The sequence below is a fragment of the Misgurnus anguillicaudatus genome, chromosome 21 (genome assembly GCF_027580225.2).
Source record: "Misgurnus anguillicaudatus chromosome 21, ASM2758022v2, whole genome shotgun sequence".
In the NCBI taxonomy this organism is placed as follows: Eukaryota; Metazoa; Chordata; class Actinopteri; order Cypriniformes; family Cobitidae; genus Misgurnus; species Misgurnus anguillicaudatus.
Window position 1 is genome coordinate 12,834,415 of NC_073357.2, and position 20,237 is coordinate 12,854,651.

Below are 20,237 nucleotides of genomic sequence, written 5' to 3' on the forward strand. Positions count from 1 at the left end.
CTCGTGAGCTGGAACGTCCAACAAGAGAACGTCCAGGTAACAAACGCTCCTAGTCGGCGGGGTTAGAACGTGCGTGGGAAGACCCCAACGGCTTTCGAGTCAATCGCCTGAAGCACGCGGCCACGACTACGACGAGTCGTCCGGGCGAACCCTCTGGGCTTGGTGTGTGCCGAAAAAGGACTTGTAAGAAGAGGTTACGTTTTTAGAGAGTGGATGGACCAGCCGGTCACAAAAGGGACAGCAACAGGATCAACCACGCATCTTCTCGAATGGACTGCCATGACCCGGATTCGAACCGGGGTTGCTGCGGCCACAACGCAGAGTACTAACCACTATACGATCACGGCGTGCCGCCAGGCTCCGCCAGACCCCCGCCTGCAGGTCTGCCTGAGTGTGTCGACCGGAAGGCGCTTGGCATTGATTTTCCGAGGTCTCAATGAACTTTTTTGTTAACGTTCATCGGCAAAGCTTAAGCAAAGCGCCTCTCAACGTCCAATCCAACATCGAGTACGAAAGCTGATCCTAAAGCCAAAGGGAGACGCCCGCAGACGTAGTCGGCAGGATTCGAACCTGCGCGGGGAGACCCCAATGGATTTCTAGTCCATCGCCTTAACCACTCGGCCACGACTACATGCAGACGTTGGGTATGTTTTACTCTCTCCGTTTCCAACGAAATGGAGCTCTTCATACAGCGGCACAAAATGCAACCGAGGCTCTCGCGAGAGCACTCATCGCCCAAACAGGGACTTGAACCCTGGACCCTCAGATTAAAAGTCTGATGCTCTACCGACTGAGCTATCCGGGCTCAGGGCTCAGTTCCAGAGCTTCACGTCTCATGCCTCCTCTCATCTGATAACACTTGCAGACAAAGATGGAATTTCTTTATCATGACCTGTTCATTACTCGCCGGTCTGCGGACAGTAAATGTTACTAGGATGCCACAAATGAGCAGGAGCCTGCTTCAGTCTTCTAACAGAGTACGTGAGAGCTCTTTAAGTGGAGAAGTCTTGCTTCAGCTTGAGACACTCTTCTCTTGGGGAAAAAGCTGTTGTCCTCCAAAACGTCATCAGAGAGGCAGCGTTACTAAGCTCTAGTAAATGTAGGTGTGTCTGCGTAACATGATGAACTAACTCTCGAGTTGCACGAGATAAAGCACATGTGACAAAAACGTGACCCTCCCTGTGAAAAGCCTGCTAAATCATTTTTGTGATTTGCTTATCTCTCCACAAAATCATCCCACGTGACGTAAAGAACCCTCCGTAAACACGCAACCTTGATATCTTTGACGTCGACACCCTCATCAAAGCTTGAAATGAATGTGACACCAACGATTGGGATGAAACTGTGATTCCCCTAATCTCGTTACAAACAACACCAACGGACATCTTTCTTTTACAACGACCTTGTAAGTCTCTTAAGAGACTGGCAAAAATTGCCAAAGCTGACCGTATTTCAAGTCATCCCGGCGGGGTATTGGGTAAAGTTTTCAACCAGCAATGATCACGCCTCGGGTAAACCTCATAGGCTACGATATTGCCTCTGCGAAAGAATGACAGCAAAGGTCACGACCTCTCCTGTGCACATTCCTGGACGCTGGACGACATAGTGGTAATCAAGCTTTCAACTGAGATTAGACTCCAGGTACAAATTTTAGAGCATGTTTTTCGTTTTTGTCGAAAGTATATTGAGGAAAGGGTAAACATTGCAGAGGGCAATTAGGCAAGTGGGAATTGTTGACTTGAACCCTTAGAATATAATCTGTTACGGCTTGGAGAGTTTATTTCATTATTTAAAGATAACAGGATTGATTAAGAGTATCTAGGTTTTTTTGTGGGGAAAAACTCTGCTTCACACTCCAACACAGTAGGTGGCGATAATGCACCTTAAAGTTGGTGCTACCCGCCATTAAACAGAGACGAAGAAGAAAAAGAAGACGAAGAAGAAGGTACTGCTTTGCTGTATGTTGTGCCTTTTCGGCGGGTAAGAGATCTTCACGAGAAGTTTATTTATTATTCGCTTTCTATTAAGAAAAGCATAAAACATGTTTAAATTAATTAAGGACAACAATCTGGGGCAGGGAATTATGGGAATTGTGAAAAGAAAGGGGTGGCGCCTTAATCCTTAACCTCTCAGAACACGGCTCAGGTTAGGATCAACACGATGAGCCACAATGCACATCCGTTCTAAACAAAGACCTGTTCCAGCTCTTCTTTGGCCTCATGTTGTACGTGCTGTATACGGTCGAAATGACAATGGAAGCTGCATCACTCCACAACAGGGCTGCTTGTTTAACACACACAGGAGAAACAACAAAAGGCTGCTTAGTTTTCCCTTCGCACATCCCATGGTAACAACTTGAGCTGCCGAAATACAGCACCTCGTGAGCTGGAACGTCCAACAAGAGAACGTCCAGGTAACAAACGCTCCTAGTCGGCGGGGTTAGAACGTGCGTGGGAAGACCCCAACGGCTTTCGAGTCAATCGCCTGAAGCACGCGGCCACGACTACGACGAGTCGTCCGGGCGAACCCTCTGGGCTTGGTGTGTGCCGAAAAAGGACTTGTAAGAAGAGGTTACGTTTTTAGAGAGTGGATGGACCAGCCGGTCACAAAAGGGACAGCAACAGGATCAACCACGCATCTTCTCGAATGGACTGCCGTGACCTGGATTCAAACCGGGGTTGCTGCGGCCACAACGCAGAGTACTAACCACTATACGATCACGGCGTGCCACCAGGCTCCGCCAGACCCCCGCCTGCAGGTCTGCCTGAGTGTGTCGACCGGAAGGCGCTTGGCATTGATTTTCCGAGGTCTCAATCAACTTTTTTGTTAACGTTCATCGGCAAAGCTTAAGCAAAGCGCCTCTCAACGTCCAATCCACCATCGAGTACGAAAGCTGACCCTAAAGCCAAAGGGAGACGCCCGCAGACGTAGTCGGCAGGATTCGAACCTGCGCGGGGAGACCCCAATGGATTTCTAGTCCATCGCCTTAACCACTCGGCCACGACTACATGCAGACGTTGGGTATGTTTTACTCTCTCCGTTTCCAACGAAATGGAGCTCTTCATACAGCGGCACAAAATGCAACCGAGGCTCTCGCGAGAGCACTCATCGCCCAAACAGGGACTTGAACCCTGGACCCTCAGATTAAAAGTCTGATGCTCTACCGACTGAGCTATCCGGGCTCAGGGCTCAGTTCCAGAGCTTCACGTCTCATGCCTCCTCTCGTCTGATAACGCTTGCAGACAAAGATGGAATTTCTTTATCATGACCTGTTCATTACTCGCCGGTCTGCGGACAGTAAATGTTACTAGGATGCCACAAATGAGCAGGAGCCTGCTTCAGTCTTCTAACAGAGTACGTGAGAGCTCTTTAAGTGGAGAAGTCTTGCTTCAGCTTGAGACACTCTTCTCTTGGGGAAAAAGCTGTTGTCCTCCAAAACGTCATCAGAGAGGCAGCGTTACTAAGCTCTAGTAAATGTAGGTGTGTCTGCGTAACATGATGAACTGACTCTCGAGTTGCACGAGATAAAGCACATGTGACAAAAACGTGACCCTCCCTGTGAAAAGCCTGCTAAATCATTTTTGTGATTTGCTTATCTCTCCACAAAATCATCCCACGTGACGTAAAGAACCCTCCGTAAACACGCAACCTTGATATCTTTGACGTCGACACCCTCATCAAAGCTTGAAATGAATGTGACACCAACGATTGGGATGAAACTGTGATCCCCCTAATCTCGTTACAAACAACACCAACGGACATCTTTCTTTTACAACGACCTTGTAAGTCTCTTAAGAGACTGGCAAAAATTGCCAAAGCTGACCGTATTTCAAGTCATCCCGGCGGGGTATTGGGTAAAGTTTTCAACCAGCAATGATCACGCCTCGGGTAAACCTCATAGGCTACGATATTGCCTCTGCGAAAGAATGACAGCAAAGGTCACGACCTCTCCTGTGCACATTCCTGGACGCTGGACGACATAGTGGTAATCAAGCTTTCAACTGAGATTAGACTCCAGGTACAAATTTTAGAGCATGTTTTTCGTTTTTGTCGAAAGTATATTGAGGAAAGGGTAAACATTGCAGAGGGCAATTAGGCAAGTGGGAATTGTTGACTTGAACCCTTAGAATATAATCTGTTACGGCTCGGAGAGTTTATTTCATTATTTAAAGATAACAGGATTGATTAAGAGTATCTAGGTTTTTTTGTGGGGAAAAACTCTGCTTCACACTCCAACACAGTAGGTGGCGATAATGCACCTTAAAGTTGGTGCTACCCGCCATTAAACAGAGACGAAGAAGAAAAAGAAGACGAAGAAGAAGGTACTGCTTTGCTGTATGTTGTGCCTTTTCGGCGGGTAAGAGATCTTCACGAGAAGTTTATTTATTATTCGCTTTCTATTAAGAAAAGCATAAGTGCAAAAACACGTTTAAATTAATTAAGGACAACAATCTGGGGCAGGGAATTATGGGAATTGTGAAAAGAAAGGGGTGGCGCCTTAATCCTTAACCTCTCAGAACACGGCTCAGGTTAGGATCAACACGATGAGCCACAATGCACATCCGTTCTAAACAAAGACCTGTTCCAGCTCTTCTTTGGCCTCATGTTGTACGTGCTGTATACGGTCGAAATGACAATGGAAGCTGCATCACTCCACAACAGGGCTGCTTGTTTAACACACACAGGAGAAACAACAAAAGGCTGCTTAGTTTTCCCTTCGCACATCCCATGGTAACAACTTGAGCTGCCGAAATACAGCACCTCGTGAGCTGGAACGTCCAACAAGAGAACGTCCAGGTAACAAACGCTCCTAGTCGGCGGGGTTAGAACGTGCGTGGGAAGACCCCAACGGCTTTCGAGTCAATCGCCTGGAGCACGCGGCCACGACTACGACGAGTCGTCCGGGCGAACCCTCTGGGCTTGGTGTGTGCCGAAAAAGGACTTGTAAGAAGAGGTTACGTTTTTAGAGAGTGGATGGACCAGCCGGTCACAAAAGGGACAGCAACAGGATCAACCACGCATCTTCTCAAATGGACTGCCGTGACCTGGATTCAAACCGGGGTTGCTGCGGCCACAACGCAGAGTACTAACCACTATACGATCACGGCGTGCCACCAGGCTCCGCCAGACCCCCGCCTGCAGGTCTGCCTGAGTGTGTCAACCGGAAGGCGCTTGGCATTGATTTTCCGAGGTCTCAATCAACTTTTTTGTTAACGTTCATAGGCAAACCTTAAGCAAAGCGCCTCTGAACGTCCAATCCACCATCGAGTACGAAAGCTGACCCTAAAGCCAAAGGGAGACGCCCGCAGACGTAGTCGGCAGGATTCGAACCTGCGCGGGGAGACCCCAATGGATTTCTAGTCCATCGCCTTAACCACTCGGCCTTTTACTTAAGTAAAAAGTATTTTTGTACTTTTACTCAAGAAAGTAAAAGTACACAATTTTTATGTAATTAGGTATTAAATCAAGTTTAATATGCAATATAAAAGGAATACACAGTATGATTCTATGCTTTAGAACGTAGTGAAAATTTTTTAGTAAAGGATATTTTTTTCCCAAGACAAACACTCTGATAAAGCACAGATCCTTGGGAAATTTACTCAAAGTACTCAAGTAATGTCTGCCTCTGCATATAAATCACCATAGTAATAACCCTGTGATTATGCAATTATGCACATTAATGCATTTAAAGCAAATTCTCTTGTAAATAAACATATTTTGTGATGTAAACTAATTAATATTCAAATAATTAACTCAAAATGTCACATGCTACATTTAAAGCTACAACAGTATTAACAGTGTATAACTGTAAATGTTAATAATTCCCCCATCATGTTTCCCCCTCCTTTTTTTGGTAAACTCATTTATTTGAGAGACTACATCTGTGCAGCACAAGTGAATAAAACATATTCCAAATTGAGGATAGAGTGTTGGGTTTTGTGAATAAATGTAAAATGATTCTGCAAGTAAATCTGGCTTTAGTTTTAACAATTACATTCAATGGAGTACACTCACTGTGCTGGTATTAAGAGGAAATAAAATAAAAACGTGAAGGCTGTTCTTGGCTCCAATAAAATGATTAAACTTTATTATAACAGACAAACAACATAGAGAAAGACATGTAATGGTGACAGAAACTAAACACTCTCCTTCCAGTCATCCAGGGTCAGTCCTGAGGCTGGACAGTACCACCGCCCCTTCAGCTGGGTGTGTCCAGTTGTTTTATTTTTTTCCTGGCCACACAACTTGCAGGTGTAGTGATACTTTTCTTTTGTTAGCCTCTTCCGTGGCGGTTCCCCCCTTGACACTAGCTCCTCATCCTCCTGGGCAGCTTTTTTCAGCCTCCAGGCACGTTGCCTTGGCTGGGATGGAAGGCACTCTGTAGGAGCTTGCTGCAATGGAGAAGCTTGTGGATATGGAGGAGCATGTGGATATGGAGGAGCATGCGGAAATGGAGGAGCATGCGGATATGGAGGAGCATGCGGATATGGAGGTGCATGGGGATATGGAGGTGCATGGGGATATGGAGGTGAATAGGGATATGGAGGTGCATGGGGATATGGAGGAGCATGCAGAAATGGAGAAGCATGTGGAAATGGAGGCGCATGCTGCAACTGAGGAGTTTGCTGGAACGGAGGAGCTGGCCCAAATTGTGGAGGGAACTGGGGAGGTGGAGATGGTGGAGAGAACACAGGCTTGCTTACCGCTAGTGTGCGCTGGCGGGGGAAAGCTTCCCCCTCATGGTTTTCAGGCTCCTCAAATGTCATAGGTTCATGTGCATGTTGCACAGGGGCAGCTGTAAGTGTGTTCACTGCAGGAAGAGGCTCCTTGGCCAGGTACAGCTGTTTGGGAAGTGCATTGCCTTGCAGCTGCATGTTCCTGTCCTTCCTCTTATCCCTCCTAAACAGCCTACAAGACATACATTCATTATTTTATACATGTATAAAAGCCTATCCTCCCTCTCTAAGGTTATTACATATTTTCTAACAAGCATGCAGGTGGATGGTTTTTCATCATGTTAAATCTTTATATGAAGAGTTTCGTTGCAAAACGAGATAACTACGTTTTTTTTATTTTTCAGAAATCTAGTTTTTTTGGTTGTGCATTCCAATTAATATCAATTAAACTGCAGTTGGTTTGTTTTTATTTAAACCCTCATAACTTAAAAAATACAGCTAAGTAGCACCATAAAACAAAATAATAACATGATAACATAATAATAAACATGTTTTGACAAAAATGTTAAAAAACGGATTTATCTCGTTTTGTGACGAAACTCTTCATATTCTGTCTTGACTGTATGGGAAAGGTAAATGAAATAACACATACCATGAAGATACTGTGGTGTTGTTAACCGGCACCAGACTCAGGTTCGTCTGGTTCAGGACAACCATGCTGTCCTCCAGCAGCTGTTTGATGTGGCTGTAGACGCTGACAATGGACTGAGGGATGGGCATGGTTTTCCCCTTTGCGTCCTTTGGCCTGTTGCATGACTGCTCAAACTCTTTTGCAAGTCTGAGGCAAACACAGTCACTGACCCTATGTATTCCGGGGTCCTGGGCTGCTTGGCCGTGAGTCATGTATAGTCTGTGGGAGAGAAGGATGATATTTTCTGGACTGTGAACAAGGATACGACTACATGCAGACGATGGGTATGTTTTACTCTCTCCGTTTCCAACGAAATGGAGCTCTTCATACAGCGGCACAAAATGCAACCGAGGCTCTCGCGAGAGCACTCATCGCCCAAACAGGGACTTGAACCCTGGACCCTCAGATTAAAAGTCTGATGCTCTACCGACTGAGCTATCCGGGCTCAGGGCTCAGTTCCAGAGCTTCACGTCTCATGCCTCCTCTCGTCTGATAACGCTTGCAGACAAAGATGGAATTTCTTTATCATGACCTGTTCATTACTCGCCGGTCTGCGGACAGTAAATGTTACTAGGATGCCACAAATGAGCAGGAGCCTGCTTCAGTCTTCTAACAGAGTACGTGAGAGCTCTTTAAGTGGAGAAGTCTTGCTTCAGCTTGAGACACTCTTCTCTTGGGGAAAAAGCTGTTGTCCTCCAAAACGTCATCAGAGAGGCAGCGTTACTAAGCTCTAGTAAATGTAGGTGTGTCTGCGTAACATGATGAACTGACTCTCGAGTTGCACGAGATAAAGCACATGTGACAAAAACGTGACCCTCCCTGTGAAAAGCCTGCTAAATCATTTTTGTGATTTGCTTATCTCTCCACAAAATCATCCCACGTGACGTAAAGAACCCTCCGTAAACACGCAACCTTGATATCTTTGACGTCGACACCCTCATCAAAGCTTGAAATGAATGTGACACCAACAATTGGGATGAAACTGTGATCCCCCTAATCTCGTTACAAACAACACCAGCGGACATCTTTCTTTTACAACGACCTTGTAAGTCTCTTAAGAGACTGGCAAAAATTGCCAAAGCTGACCGTATTTCAAGTCATCCCGGCGGGGTATTGGGTAAAGTTTTCAACCAGCAATGATCACGCCTCGGGTAAACCTCATAGGCTACGATATTGCCTCTGCGAAAGAATGACAGCAAAGGTCACGACCTCTCCTGTGCACATTCCTGGACGCTGGACGACATAGTGGTAATCAAGCTTTCAACTGAGATTAGACTCCAGGTACAAATTTTAGAGCATGTTTTTCGTTTTTGTCGAAAGTATATTGAGGAAAGGGTAAACATTGCAGAGGGCAATTAGGCAAGTGGGAATTGTTGACTTGAACCCTTAGAATATAATCTGTTACGGCTCGGAGAGTTTATTTCATTATTTAAAGATAACAGGATTGATTAAGAGTATCTAGGTTTTTTTGTGGGGAAAAACTCTGCTTCACACTCCAACACAGTAGGTGGCGATAATGCACCTTAAAGTTGGTGCTACCCGCCATTAAACAGAGACGAAGAAGAAAAAGAAGACGAAGAAGAAGGTACTGCTTTGCTGTATGTTGTGCCTTTTCGGCGGGTAAGAGATCTTCACGAGAAGTTTATTTATTATTCGCTTTCTATTAAGAAAAGCATAAGTGCAAAAACACGTTTAAATTAATTAAGGACAACAATCTGGGGCAGGGAATTATGGGAATTGTGAAAAGAAAGGGGTGGCGCCTTAATCCTTAACCTCTCAGAACACGGCTCAGGTTAGGATCAACACGATGAGCCACAATGCACATCCGTTCTAAACAAAGACCTGTTCCAGCTCTTCTTTGGCCTCATGTTGTACGTGCTGTATACGGTCGAAATGACAATGGAAGCTGCATCACTCCACAACAGGGCTGCTTGTTTAACACACACAGGAGAAACAACAAAAGGCTGCTTAGTTTTCCCTTCGCACATCCCATGGTAACAACTTGAGCTGCCGAAATACAGCACCTCGTGAGCTGGAACGTCCAACAAGAGAACGTCCAGGTAACAAACGCTCCTAGTCGGCGGGGTTAGAACGTGCGTGGGAAGACCCCAACGGCTTTCGAGTCAATCGCCTGGAGCACGCGGCCACGACTACGACGAGTCGTCCGGGCGAACCCTCTGGGCTTGGTGTGTGCCGAAAAAGGACTTGTAAGAAGAGGTTACGTTTTTAGAGAGTGGATGGACCAGCCGGTCACAAAAGGGACAGCAACAGGATCAACCACGCATCTTCTCGAATGGACTGCCGTGACCTGGATTCGAACCGGGGTTGCTGCGGCCACAACGCAGAGTACTAACCACTATACGATCACGGCGTGCCACCAGGCTCCGCCAGACCCCCGCCTGCAGGTCTGCCTGAGTGTGTCAACCGGAAGGCGCTTGGCATTGATTTTCCGAGGTCTCAATCAACTTTTTTGTTAACGTTCATAGGCAAACCTTAAGCAAAGCGCCTCTGAACGTCCAATCCACCATCGAGTACGAAAGCTGACCCTAAAGCCAAAGGGAGACGCCCGCAGACGTAGTCGGCAGGATTCGAACCTGCGCGGGGAGACCCCAATGGATTTCTAGTCCATCGCCTTAACCACTCGGCCACGACTACATGCAGACGATGGGTATGTTTTACTCTCTCCGTTTCCAACGAAATGGAGCTCTTCATACAGCGGCACAAAATGCAACCGAGGCTCTCGCGAGAGCACTCATCGCCCAAACAGGGACTTGAACCCTGGACCCTCAGATTAAAAGTCTGATGCTCTACCGACTGAGCTATCCGGGCTCAGGGCTCAGTTCCAGAGCTTCACGTCTCATGCCTCCTCTCGTCTGATAACGCTTGCAGACAAAGATGGAATTTCTTTATCATGACCTGTTCATTACTCGCCGGTCTGCGGACAGTAAATGTTACTAGGATGCCACAAATGAGCAGGAGCCTGCTTCAGTCTTCTAACAGAGTACGTGAGAGCTCTTTAAGTGGAGAAGTATTGCTTCAGCTTGAGACACTCTTCTCTTGGGGAAAAAGCTGTTGTCCTCCAAAACGTCATCAGAGAGGCAGCGTTACTAAGCTCTAGTAAATGTAGGTGTGTCTGCGTAACATGATGAACTGACTCTCGAGTTGCACGAGATAAAGCACATGTGACAAAAACGTGACCCTCCCTGTGAAAAGCCTGCTAAATCATTTTTGTGATTTGCTTATCTCTCCACAAAATCATCCCACGTGACGTAAAGAACCCTCCGTAAACACGCAACCTTGATATCTTTGACGTCGACACCCTCATCAAAGCTTGAAATGAATGTGACACCAACGATTGGGATGAAACTGTGATCCCCCTAATCTCGTTACAAACAACACCAGCGGACATCTTTCTTTTACAACGACCTTGTAAGTCTCTTAAGAGACTGGCAAAAATTGCCAAAGCTGACCGTATTTCAAGTCATCCCGGCGGGGTATTGGGTAAAGTTTTCAACCAGCAATGATCACGCCTCGGGTAAACCTCATAGGCTACGATATTGCCTCTGCGAAAGAATGACAGCAAAGGTCACGACCTCTCCTGTGCACATTCCTGGACGCTGGACGACATAGTGGTAATCAAGCTTTCAACTGAGATTAGACTCCAGGTACAAATTTTAGAGCATGTTTTTCGTTTTTGTCGAAAGTATATTGAGGAAAGGGTAAACATTGCAGAGGGCAATTAGGCAAGTGGGAATTGTTGACTTGAACCCTTAGAATATAATCTGTTACGGCTCGGAGAGTTTATTTCATTATTTAAAGATAACAGGATTGATTAAGAGTATCTAGGTTTTTTTGTGGGGAAAAACTCTGCTTCACACTCCAACACAGTAGGTGGCGATAATGCACCTTAAAGTTGGTGCTACCCGCCATTAAACAGAGACGAAGAAGAAAAAGAAGACGAAGAAGAAGGTACTGCTTTGCTGTATGTTGTGCCTTTTCGGCGGGTAAGAGATCTTCACGAGAAGTTTATTTATTATTCGCTTTCTATTAAGAAAAGCATAAGTGCAAAAACACGTTTAAATTAATTAAGGACAACAATCTGGGGCAGGGAATTATGGGAATTGTGAAAAGAAAGGGGTGGCGCCTTAATCCTTAACCTCTCAGAACACGGCTCAGGTTAGGATCAACACGATGAGCCACAATGCACATCCGTTCTAAACAAAGACCTGTTCCAGCTCTTCTTTGGCCTCATGTTGTACGTGCTGTATACGGTCGAAATGACAATGGAAGCTGCATCACTCCACAACAGGGCTGCTTGTTTAACACACACAGGAGAAACAACAAAAGGCTGCTTAGTTTTCCCTTCGCACATCCCATGGTAACAACTTGAGCTGCCGAAATACAGCACCTCGTGAGCTGGAACGTCCAACAAGAGAACGTCCAGGTAACAAACGCTCCTAGTCGGCGGGGTTAGAACGTGCGTGGGAAGACCCCAACGGCTTTCGAGTCAATCGCCTGAAGCACGCGGCCACGACTACGACGAGTCGTCCGGGCGAACCCTCTGGGCTTGGTGTGTGCCGAAAAAGGACTTGTAAGAAGAGGTTACGTTTTTAGAGAGTGGATGGACCAGCCGGTCACAAAAGGGACAGCAACAGGATCAACCACGCATCTTCTCGAATGGACTGCGGTGACCCGGATTCGAACCGGGGTTGCTGCGGCCACAACGCAGAGTGCTAACCACTATACGATCACGGCGTGCCACCAGGCTCCGCCAGACCCCCGCCTGCAGGTCTGCCTGAGTGTGTCGACCGGAAGGCGCTTGGCATTTATTTTCCGAGGTCTCAATCAACTTTTTTGTTAACGTTCATCGGCAAACCTTGAGCAAAGCGCCTCTCAACGTCCAATCCACCATCGAGTACGAAAGCTGACCCTAAAGCCAAAGGGAGACGCCCGCAGACGTAGTCGGCAGGATTCGAACCTGCGCGGGGAGACCCCAATGGATTTCTAGTCCATCGCCTTAACCACTCGGCCACGACTACATGCAGACGTTGGGTATGTTTTACTCTCTCCGTTTCCAACGAAATGGAGCTCTTCATACAGCGGCACAAAATGCAACCGAGGCTCTCGCGAGAGCACTCATCGCCCAAACAGGGACTTGAACCCTGGACCCTCAGATTAAAAGTCTGATGCTCTACCGACTGAGCTATCCGGGCTCAGGGCTCAGTTCCAGAGCTTCACGTCTCATGCCTCCTCTCGTCTGATAACGCTTGCAGACAAAGATGGAATTTCTTTATCATGACCTGTTCATTACTCGCCGGTCTGCGGACAGTAAATGTTACTAGGATGCCACAAATGAGCAGGAGCCTGCTTCAGTCTTCTAACAGAGTACGTGAGAGCTCTTTAAGTGGAGAAGTCTTGCTTCAGCTTGAGACACTCTTCTCTTGGGGAAAAAGCTGTTGTCCTCCAAAACGTCATCAGAGAGGCAGCGTTACTAAGCTCTAGTAAATGTAGGTGTGTCTGCGTAACATGATGAACTGACTCTCGAGTTGCACGAGATAAAGCACATGTGACAAAAACGTGACCCTCCCTGTGAAAAGCCTGCTAAATCATTTTTGTGATTTGCTTATCTCTCCACAAAATCATCCCACGTGACGTAAAGAACCCTCCGTAAACACGCAACCTTGATATCTTTGACGTCGACACCCTCATCAAAGCTTGAAATGAATGTGACACCAACGATTGGGATGAAACTGTGATCCCCCTAATCTCGTTACAAACAACACCAGCGGACATTTTTTTTTACAACGACCTTGTAAGTCTCTTAAGAGACTGGCAAAAATTGCCAAAGCTGACCGTATTTCAAGTCATCCCGGCGGGGTATTGGGTAAAGTTTTCAACCAGCAATGATCACGCCTCGGGTAAACCTCATAGGCTACGATATTGCCTCTGCGAAAGAATGACAGCAAAGGTCACGACCTCTCCTGTGCACATTCCTGGACGCTGGACGACATAGTGGTAATCAAGCTTTCAACTGAGATTAGACTCCAGGTACAAATTTTAGAGCATGTTTTTCGTTTTTGTCGAAAGTATATTGAGGAAAGGGTAAACATTGCAGAGGGCAATTAGGCAAGTGGGAATTGTTGACTTGAACCCTTAGAATATAATCTGTTACGGCTCGGAGAGTTTATTTCATTATTTAAAGATAACAGGATTGATTAAGAGTATCTAGGTTTTTTTGTGGGGAAAAACTCTGCTTCACACTCCAACACAGTAGGTGGCGATAATGCACCTTAAAGTTGGTGCTACCCGCCATTAAACAGAGACGAAGAAGAAAAAGAAGACGAAGAAGAAGGTACTGCTTTGCTGTATGTTATGCCTTTTCGGCGGGTAAGAGATCTTCACGAGAAGTTTATTTATTATTCGCTTTCTATTAAGAAAAGCATAAGTGCAAAAACACGTTTAAATTAATTAAGGACAACAATCTGGGGCAGGGAATTATGGGAATTGTGAAAAGAAAGGGGTGGCGCCTTAATCCTTAACCTCTCAGAACACGGCTCAGGTTAGGATCAACATGATGAGCCACAATGCACATCCGTTCTAAACAAAGACCTATTCCAGCTCTTCTTTGGCCTCATGTTGTACGTGCTGTATACGGTCGAAATGACAATGGAAGCTGCATCACTCCACAACAGGGCTGCTTGTTTAACACACACAGGAGAAACAACAAAAGGCTGCTTTGTTTTCCCTTCGCACATCCCATGGTAACAACTTGAGCTGCCGAAATACAGCACCTCGTGAGCTGGAACGTCCAACAAGAGAACGTCCAGGTAACAAACGCTCCTAGTCGGCGGGGTTAGAACGTGCGTGGGAAGACCCCAACGGCTTTCGAGTCAATCGCCTGAAGCACGCGGCCACGACTACGACGAGTCGTCCGGGCGAACCCTCTGGGCTTGGTGTGTGCCGAAAAAGGACTTGTAAGAAGAGGTTACGTTTTTAGAGAGTGGATGGACCAGCCGGTCACAGAAGGGACAGCAACAGGATCAACCACGCATCTTCTCGAATGGACTGCCGTGACCCGGATTCGAACCGGGGTTGCTGCGGCCACAACGCAGAGTACTAACCACTATACGATCACGGCGTGCCACCAGGCTCCGCCAGACCCCCGCCTGCAGGTCTGCCTGAGTGTGTCGACCGGAAGGCGCTTGGCATTGATTTTCCGAGGTCTCAATCAACTTTTTTGTTAACGTTCATCGGCAAACCTTAAGCAAAGCGCCTCTCAACGTCCAATCCACCATCGAGTACGAAAGCTGACCCTAAAGCCAAAGGAAGACGCCCGCAGACGTAGTCGGCAGGATTCGAACCTGCGCGGGGAGACCCCAATGGATTTCTAGTCCATCGCCTTAACCACTCGGCCACGACTACATGCAGACATTGGGTATGTTTTACTCTCTCCGTTTCCAACGAAATGGAGCTCTTCATACAGCGGCACAAAATGCAACCGAGGCTCTCGCGAGAGCACTCATCGCCCAAACAGGGACTTGAATCCTGGACCCTCAGATTAAAAGTCTGATGCTCTACCGACTGAGCTATCCGGGCTCAGGGCTCAGTTCCAGAGCTTCACGTCTCATGCATAAGTGCCACAAATGAGCAGGAGCCTGCTTCAGTCTTCTAACAGAGTACGTGAGAGCTCTATAAGTGGAGAAGTCTTGCTTCAGCTTGAGACACTCTTCTCTTGGGGAAAAAGCTGTTGTCCTCCAAAACGTCATCAGAGAGGCAGCGTTACTAAGCTCTAGTAAATGTAGGTGTGTCTGCGTAACATGATGAACTGACTCTCGAGTTGCACGAGATAAAGCACATGTGACAAAAACGTGACCCTCCCTGTGAAAAGCCTGCTAAATCATTTTTGTGATTTGCTTATCTCTCCACAAAATCATCCCACGTGACGTAAAGAACCCTCCGTAAACACGCAACCTTGATATCTTTGACGTCGACACCCTCATCAAAGCTTGAAATGAATGTGACACCAATGAAACTGTGATCCCCCTAATCTCGTTACAAACAACACCAGCGGACATCTTTCTTTTACATCGACCTTGTAAGTCTCTTAAGAGACTGGCAAAAATTGCCAAAGCTGACCGTATTTCAAGTCATCCCGGCGGGGTATTGGGTAAAGTTTTCAACCAGCAATGATCACGCCTCGGGTAAACCTCATAGGCTACGATATTGCCTCTGCGAAAGAATGACAGCAAAGGTCACGACCTCTCCTGTGCACATTCCTGGACGCTGGACGACATAGTGGTAATCAAGCTTTCAACTGAGATTAGACTCCAGGTACAAATTTTAGAGCATGTTTTTCGTTTTTGTCGAAAGTATATTGAGGAAAGGGTAAACATTGCAGAGGGCAATTAGGCAAGTGGGAATTGTTGACTTGAACCCTTAGAATATAATCTGTTACAGCTCGGAGAGTTTATTTCATTATTTAAAGATAACAGGATTGATTAAGAGTATCTAGGTTTTTTTGTGGGGAAAAACTCTGCTTCACACTCCAACACAGTAGGTGGCGATAATGCACCTTAAAGTTGGTGCTACCCGCCATTAAACAGAGACGAAGAAGAAAAAGAAGACGAAGAAGAAGGTACTGCTTTGCTGTATGTTGTGCCTTTTCGGCGGGTAAGAGATCTTCACGAGAAGTTTATTTATTATTCGCTTTCTATTAAGAAAAGCATAAGTGCAAAAACACGTTTAAATTAATTAAGGACAACAATCTGGGGCAGGGAATTATGGGAATTGTGAAAAGAAAGGGGTGGCGCCTTAATCCTTAACCTCTCAGAACACGGCTCAGGTTAGGATCAACACGATGAGCCACAATGCACATCCGTTCTAAACAAAGACCTGTTCCAGCTCTTCTTTGGCCTCATGTTGTACGTGCTGTATACGGTCGAAATGACAATGGAAGCTGCATCACTCCACAACAGGGCTGCTTGTTTAACACACACAGGAGAAACAACAAAAGGCTGCTTAGTTTTCCCTTCGCACATCCCATGGTAACAACTTGAGCTGCCGAAATACAGCACCTCGTGAGCTGGAACGTCCAACAAGAGAACGTCCAGGTAACAAACGCTCCTAGTCGGCGGGGTTAGAACGTGCGTGGGAAGACCCCAACGGCTTTCGAGTCAATCGCCTGAAGCACGCGGCCACGACTACGACGAGTCGTCCGGGCGAACCCTCTGGGCTTGGTGTGTGCCGAAAAAGGACTTGTAAGAAGAGGTTACGTTTTTAGAGAGTGGATGGACCAGCCGGTCACAGAAGGGACAGCAACAGGATCAACCACGCATCTTCTCGAATGGACTGCCGTGACCCGGATTCGAACCGGGGTTGCTGCGGCCACAACGCAGAGTACTAACCACTATACGATCACGGCGTGCCACCAGGCTCCGCCAGACCCCCGCCTGCAGGTCTGCCTGAGTGTGTCGACCGGAAGGCGCTTGGCATTGATTTTCCGAGGTCTCAATCAACTTTTTTGTTAACGTTCATCGGCAAACCTTAAGCAAAGCGCCTCTCAACGTCCAATCCACCATCGAGTACGAAAGCTGACCCTAAAGCCAAAGGGAGACGCCCGCAGACGTAGTCGGCAGGATTCGAACCTGCGCGGGGAGACCCCAATGGATTTCTAGTCCATCGCCTTAACCACTCGGCCACGACTACATGCAGACGTTGGGTATGTTTTACTCTCTCCGTTTCCAACGAAATGGAGCTCTTCATACAGCGGCACAAAATGCAACCGAGGCTCTCGCGAGAGCACTCATCGCCCAAACAGGGACTTGAACCCTGGACCCTCAGATTAAAAGTCTGATGCTCTACCGACTGAGCTATCCGGGCTCAGGGCTCAGTTCCAGAGCTTCACGTCTCATGCATAAGTGCCACAAATGAGCAGGAGCCTGCTTCAGTCTTCTAACAGAGTACGTGAGAGCTCTATAAGTGGAGAAGTCTTGCTTCAGCTTGAGACACTCTTCTCTTGGGGAAAAAGCTGTTGTCCTCCAAAACGTCATCAGAGAGGCAGCGTTACTAAGCTCTAGTAAATGTAGGTGTGTCTGCGTAACATGATGAACTGACTCTCGAGTTGCACGAGATAAAGCACATGTGACAAAAACGTGACCCTCCCTGTGAAAAGCCTGCTAAATCATTTTTGTGATTTGCTTATCTCTCCACAAAATCATCCCACGTGACGTAAAGAACCCTCCGTAAACACGCAACCTTGATATCTTTGACGTCGACACCCTCATCAAAGCTTGAAATGAATGTGACACCAATGAAACTGTGATCCCCCTAATCTCGTTACAAACAACACCAGCGGACATCTTTCTTTTACAACGACCTTGTAAGTCTCTTAAGAGACTGGCAAAAATTGCCAAAGCTGACCGTATTTCAAGTCATCCCGGCGGGGTATTGGGTAAAGTTTTCAACCAGCAATGATCACGCCTCGGGTAAACCTCATAGGCTACGATATTGCCTCTGCGAAAGAATGACAGCAAAGGTCACGACCTCTCCTGTGCACATTCCTGGACGCTGGACGACATAGTGGTAATCAAGCTTTCAACTGAGATTAGACTCCAGGTACAAATTTTAGAGCATGTTTTTCGTTTTTGTCGAAAGTATATTGAGGAAAGGGTAAACATTGCAGAGGGCAATTAGGCAAGTGGGAATTGTTGACTTGAACCCTTAGAATATAATCTGTTACAGCTCGGAGAGTTTATTTCATTATTTAAAGATAACAGGATTGATTAAGAGTATCTAGGTTTTTTTGTGGGGAAAAACTCTGCTTCACACTCCAACACAGTAGGTGGCGATAATGCACCTTAAAGTTGGTGCTACCCGCCATTAAACAGAGACGAAGAAGAAAAAGAAGACGAAGAAGAAGGTACTGCTTTGCTGTATGTTGTGCCTTTTCGGCGGGTAAGAGATCTTCACGAGAAGTTTATTTATTATTCGCTTTCTATTAAGAAAAGCATAAGTGCAAAAACACGTTTAAATTAATTAAGGACAACAATCTGGGGCAGGGAATTATGGGAATTGTGAAAAGAAAGGGGTGGCGCCTTAATCCTTAACCTCTCAGAACACGGCTCAGGTTAGGATCAACACGATGAGCCACAATGCACATCCGTTCTAAACAAAGACCTGTTCCAGCTCTTCTTTGGCCTCATGTTGTACGTGCTGTATACGGTCGAAATGACAATGGAAGCTGCATCACTCCACAACAGGGCTGCTTGTTTAACACACACAGGAGAAACAACAAAAGGCTGCTTAGTTTTCCCTTCGCACATCCCATGGTAACAACTTGAGCTGCCGAAATACAGCACCTCGTGAGCTGGAACGTCCAACAAGAGAACGTCCAGGTAACAAACGCTCCTAGTCGGCGGGGTTAGAACGTGCGTGGGAAGACCCCAACGGCTTTCGAGTCAATCGCCTGAAGCACGCGGCCACGACTACGACGAGTCGTCCGGGCGAACCCTCTGGGCTTGGTGTGTGCCGAAAAAGGACTTGTAAGAAGAGGTTACGTTTTTAGAGAGTGGATGGACCAGCCGGTCACAGAAGGGACAGCAACAGGATCAACCACGCATCTTCTCGAATGGACTGCCGTGACCCGGATTCGAACCGGGGTTGCTGCGGCCACAACGCAGAGTACTAACCACTATACGATCACGGCGTGCCACCAGGCTCCGCCAGACCCCCGCCTGCAGGTCTGCCTGAGTGTGTCGACCGGAAGGCGCTTGGCATTGATTTTCCGAGGTCTCAATCAACTTTTTTGTTAACGTTCATCGGCAAACCTTAAGCAAAGCGCCTCTCAACGTCCAATCCACCATCGAGTACGAAAGCTGACCCTAAAGCCAAAGGGAGACGCCCGCAGACGTAGTCGGCAGGATTCGAACCTGCGCGGGGAGACCCCAATGGATTTCTAGTCCATCGCCTTAACCACTCGGCCACGACTACATGCAGACGTTGGGTATGTTTTACTCTCTCCGTTTCCAACGAAATGGAGCTCTTCATACAGCGGCACAAAATGCAACCGAGGCTCTCGCGAGAGCACTCATCGCCCAAACAGGGACTTGAACCCTGGACCCTCAGATTAAAAGTCTGATGCTCTACCGACTGAGCTATCCGGGCTCAGGGCTCAGTTCCAGAGCTTCACGTCTCATGCATAAGTGCCACAAATGAGCAGGAGCCTGCTTCAGTCTTCTAACAGAGTACGTGAGAGCTCTATAAGTGGAGAAGTCTTGCTTCAGCTTGAGACACTCTTCTCTTGGGGAAAAAGCTGTTGTCCTCCAAAACGTCATCAGAGAGGCAGCGTTACTAAGCTCTAGTAAATGTAGGTGTGTCTGCGTAACATGATGAACTGACTCTCGAGTTGCACGAGATAAAGCACATGTGACAAAAACGTGACCCTCCCTGTGAAAAGCCTGCTAAATCATTTTTGTGATTTGCTTATCTCTCCACAAAATCATCCCACGTGACGTAAAGAACCCTCCGTAAACACGCAACCTTGATATCTTTGACGTCGACACCCTCATCAAAGCTTGAAATGAATGTGACACCAATGAAACTGTGATCCCCCTAATCTCGTTACAAACAACACCAGCGGACATCTTTCTTTTACAACGACCTTGTAAGTCTCTTAAGAGACTGGCAAAAATTGCCAAAGCTGACCGTATTTCAAGTCATCCCGGCGGGGTATTGGGTAAAGTTTTCAACCAGCAATGATCACGCCTCGGGTAAACCTCATAGGCTACGATATTGCCTCTGCGAAAGAATGACAGCAAAGGTCACGACCTCTCCTGTGCACATTCCTGGACGCTGGACGACATAGTGGTAAT

At 46.9% G+C, this 20,237-nt stretch overlaps 27 non-coding genes across 27 annotated transcripts; all 27 read right to left on the minus strand.

The window, feature by feature from the left end:
- Nucleotides 1-275: 275 nt before the first annotated feature.
- trnah-gug (transfer RNA histidin (anticodon GUG)) lies at nt 276-347 on the minus strand. Its single transcript has one exon. It is a non-coding gene; the product is annotated as a tRNA-His (tRNA).
- Nucleotides 348-549: 202 nt separating this feature from the next.
- trnas-aga (transfer RNA serine (anticodon AGA)) lies at nt 550-631 on the minus strand. The gene has a single exon. It is a non-coding gene; the product is annotated as a tRNA-Ser (tRNA).
- Nucleotides 632-732: 101 nt separating this feature from the next.
- On the minus strand, nt 733-805 carry trnak-uuu (transfer RNA lysine (anticodon UUU)). Its single transcript has one exon. It is a non-coding gene; the product is annotated as a tRNA-Lys (tRNA).
- A 605-nt stretch (nt 806-1,410) lies between these two features.
- LOC141354457 (U4 spliceosomal RNA) lies at nt 1,411-1,551 on the minus strand. Its single transcript, XR_012360889.1, has one exon. It is a non-coding gene; the product is annotated as a U4 spliceosomal RNA (small nuclear RNA).
- Nucleotides 1,552-2,926: 1,375 nt separating this feature from the next.
- trnas-aga (transfer RNA serine (anticodon AGA)) lies at nt 2,927-3,008 on the minus strand. Its single transcript has one exon. It is a non-coding gene; the product is annotated as a tRNA-Ser (tRNA).
- Nucleotides 3,009-3,109: 101 nt separating this feature from the next.
- Nucleotides 3,110-3,182, minus strand: trnak-uuu (transfer RNA lysine (anticodon UUU)). Its single transcript has one exon. It is a non-coding gene; the product is annotated as a tRNA-Lys (tRNA).
- A 605-nt stretch (nt 3,183-3,787) lies between these two features.
- Nucleotides 3,788-3,928, minus strand: LOC141354458 (U4 spliceosomal RNA). The gene has a single exon (XR_012360890.1). It is a non-coding gene; the product is annotated as a U4 spliceosomal RNA (small nuclear RNA).
- A 3,812-nt stretch (nt 3,929-7,740) lies between these two features.
- trnak-uuu (transfer RNA lysine (anticodon UUU)) lies at nt 7,741-7,813 on the minus strand. Its single transcript has one exon. It is a non-coding gene; the product is annotated as a tRNA-Lys (tRNA).
- Nucleotides 7,814-8,418: 605 nt separating this feature from the next.
- On the minus strand, nt 8,419-8,559 carry LOC129418046 (U4 spliceosomal RNA). The gene has a single exon (XR_008635958.1). It is a non-coding gene; the product is annotated as a U4 spliceosomal RNA (small nuclear RNA).
- A 1,382-nt stretch (nt 8,560-9,941) lies between these two features.
- trnas-aga (transfer RNA serine (anticodon AGA)) lies at nt 9,942-10,023 on the minus strand. The gene has a single exon. It is a non-coding gene; the product is annotated as a tRNA-Ser (tRNA).
- A 101-nt stretch (nt 10,024-10,124) lies between these two features.
- On the minus strand, nt 10,125-10,197 carry trnak-uuu (transfer RNA lysine (anticodon UUU)). Its single transcript has one exon. It is a non-coding gene; the product is annotated as a tRNA-Lys (tRNA).
- Nucleotides 10,198-10,802: 605 nt separating this feature from the next.
- On the minus strand, nt 10,803-10,943 carry LOC141354459 (U4 spliceosomal RNA). Its single transcript, XR_012360891.1, has one exon. It is a non-coding gene; the product is annotated as a U4 spliceosomal RNA (small nuclear RNA).
- Nucleotides 10,944-12,325: 1,382 nt separating this feature from the next.
- On the minus strand, nt 12,326-12,407 carry trnas-aga (transfer RNA serine (anticodon AGA)). Its single transcript has one exon. It is a non-coding gene; the product is annotated as a tRNA-Ser (tRNA).
- Nucleotides 12,408-12,508: 101 nt separating this feature from the next.
- On the minus strand, nt 12,509-12,581 carry trnak-uuu (transfer RNA lysine (anticodon UUU)). Its single transcript has one exon. It is a non-coding gene; the product is annotated as a tRNA-Lys (tRNA).
- A 604-nt stretch (nt 12,582-13,185) lies between these two features.
- LOC129418086 (U4 spliceosomal RNA) lies at nt 13,186-13,326 on the minus strand. Its single transcript, XR_008635973.1, has one exon. It is a non-coding gene; the product is annotated as a U4 spliceosomal RNA (small nuclear RNA).
- Nucleotides 13,327-14,434: 1,108 nt separating this feature from the next.
- trnah-gug (transfer RNA histidin (anticodon GUG)) lies at nt 14,435-14,506 on the minus strand. The gene has a single exon. It is a non-coding gene; the product is annotated as a tRNA-His (tRNA).
- A 202-nt stretch (nt 14,507-14,708) lies between these two features.
- On the minus strand, nt 14,709-14,790 carry trnas-aga (transfer RNA serine (anticodon AGA)). The gene has a single exon. It is a non-coding gene; the product is annotated as a tRNA-Ser (tRNA).
- A 101-nt stretch (nt 14,791-14,891) lies between these two features.
- Nucleotides 14,892-14,964, minus strand: trnak-uuu (transfer RNA lysine (anticodon UUU)). Its single transcript has one exon. It is a non-coding gene; the product is annotated as a tRNA-Lys (tRNA).
- Nucleotides 14,965-15,468: 504 nt separating this feature from the next.
- LOC141354460 (U4 spliceosomal RNA) lies at nt 15,469-15,609 on the minus strand. Its single transcript, XR_012360892.1, has one exon. It is a non-coding gene; the product is annotated as a U4 spliceosomal RNA (small nuclear RNA).
- A 1,108-nt stretch (nt 15,610-16,717) lies between these two features.
- On the minus strand, nt 16,718-16,789 carry trnah-gug (transfer RNA histidin (anticodon GUG)). Its single transcript has one exon. It is a non-coding gene; the product is annotated as a tRNA-His (tRNA).
- A 202-nt stretch (nt 16,790-16,991) lies between these two features.
- On the minus strand, nt 16,992-17,073 carry trnas-aga (transfer RNA serine (anticodon AGA)). The gene has a single exon. It is a non-coding gene; the product is annotated as a tRNA-Ser (tRNA).
- A 101-nt stretch (nt 17,074-17,174) lies between these two features.
- trnak-uuu (transfer RNA lysine (anticodon UUU)) lies at nt 17,175-17,247 on the minus strand. Its single transcript has one exon. It is a non-coding gene; the product is annotated as a tRNA-Lys (tRNA).
- A 504-nt stretch (nt 17,248-17,751) lies between these two features.
- On the minus strand, nt 17,752-17,892 carry LOC141354461 (U4 spliceosomal RNA). The gene has a single exon (XR_012360893.1). It is a non-coding gene; the product is annotated as a U4 spliceosomal RNA (small nuclear RNA).
- A 1,108-nt stretch (nt 17,893-19,000) lies between these two features.
- trnah-gug (transfer RNA histidin (anticodon GUG)) lies at nt 19,001-19,072 on the minus strand. Its single transcript has one exon. It is a non-coding gene; the product is annotated as a tRNA-His (tRNA).
- Nucleotides 19,073-19,274: 202 nt separating this feature from the next.
- trnas-aga (transfer RNA serine (anticodon AGA)) lies at nt 19,275-19,356 on the minus strand. Its single transcript has one exon. It is a non-coding gene; the product is annotated as a tRNA-Ser (tRNA).
- A 101-nt stretch (nt 19,357-19,457) lies between these two features.
- On the minus strand, nt 19,458-19,530 carry trnak-uuu (transfer RNA lysine (anticodon UUU)). The gene has a single exon. It is a non-coding gene; the product is annotated as a tRNA-Lys (tRNA).
- A 504-nt stretch (nt 19,531-20,034) lies between these two features.
- Nucleotides 20,035-20,175, minus strand: LOC141354462 (U4 spliceosomal RNA). The gene has a single exon (XR_012360894.1). It is a non-coding gene; the product is annotated as a U4 spliceosomal RNA (small nuclear RNA).
- Between the last annotated feature and the right edge of the window lie 62 nt (nt 20,176-20,237).